Source organism: Crocuta crocuta, unplaced genomic scaffold (genome assembly GCF_008692635.1).
Source record: "Crocuta crocuta isolate KB4526 unplaced genomic scaffold, BGI_CrCroc_1.0 scaffold694, whole genome shotgun sequence".
In the NCBI taxonomy this organism is placed as follows: domain Eukaryota; kingdom Metazoa; phylum Chordata; class Mammalia; order Carnivora; family Hyaenidae; genus Crocuta; species Crocuta crocuta.
In genome coordinates, this window is record NW_027527933.1 from 1,195,905 (window position 1) to 1,196,437 (window position 533).

Here is a 533-nt window from a genome sequence, read left to right on the forward strand (position 1 = left end):
GGAGAGCCTCTCTCCGAGGCTCTGGGACCGCGGAGGTTCTGGTCCCGCCCGCACCCGGGGCTCTGACTTCCTGCGCCGGTGGCCGCTGCGCGCGGTTCCCAGCGAAAGGTTACTTTGCAGCTTCGCAGCTGGTTAGATCGATAGCAGGTGTGCAGACGGAAAAGACCCGAAATACAGAAACTACGTCTTTTTAAAAAGTTTTTTTTTTTAAGATGCAATGATACTTGCCTCGTTATGAAAGCACGCGGACGCAATTCTATTTTAAAAAATACAAGTAATTCTGCACTGATTGCAGAGGCGCTCTTTATCGTGGTGACGGAAATATTCCTTTATCTCGTCTCCGGGTGATGATGATACAGAGGAATTAAGTTGTATGGTAAAAAAAAAAAAAATCGGAACATAAACGTGCATGCATGCGAAAAGTTACTCAGTAACACTGCACAGGACGCACATAAGGGGGCCAGGGTGCAGCCGGAGACGCGTGTTGGTGCCACTAAGCGCGGCTCCGCGGGGCTATTTATGTTCCAAGCCAC

General features: G+C 49.9%; 1 protein-coding gene across 1 annotated transcript in view; it reads left to right on the forward strand.

The window, feature by feature from the left end:
- The window catches only part of LIPA (lipase A, lysosomal acid type), a 239,164-nt gene that overhangs the window by 129,867 nt on the left and 108,764 nt on the right, over window positions 1-533 (forward strand). The gene's annotated exons all lie outside the window — the stretch shown is intronic.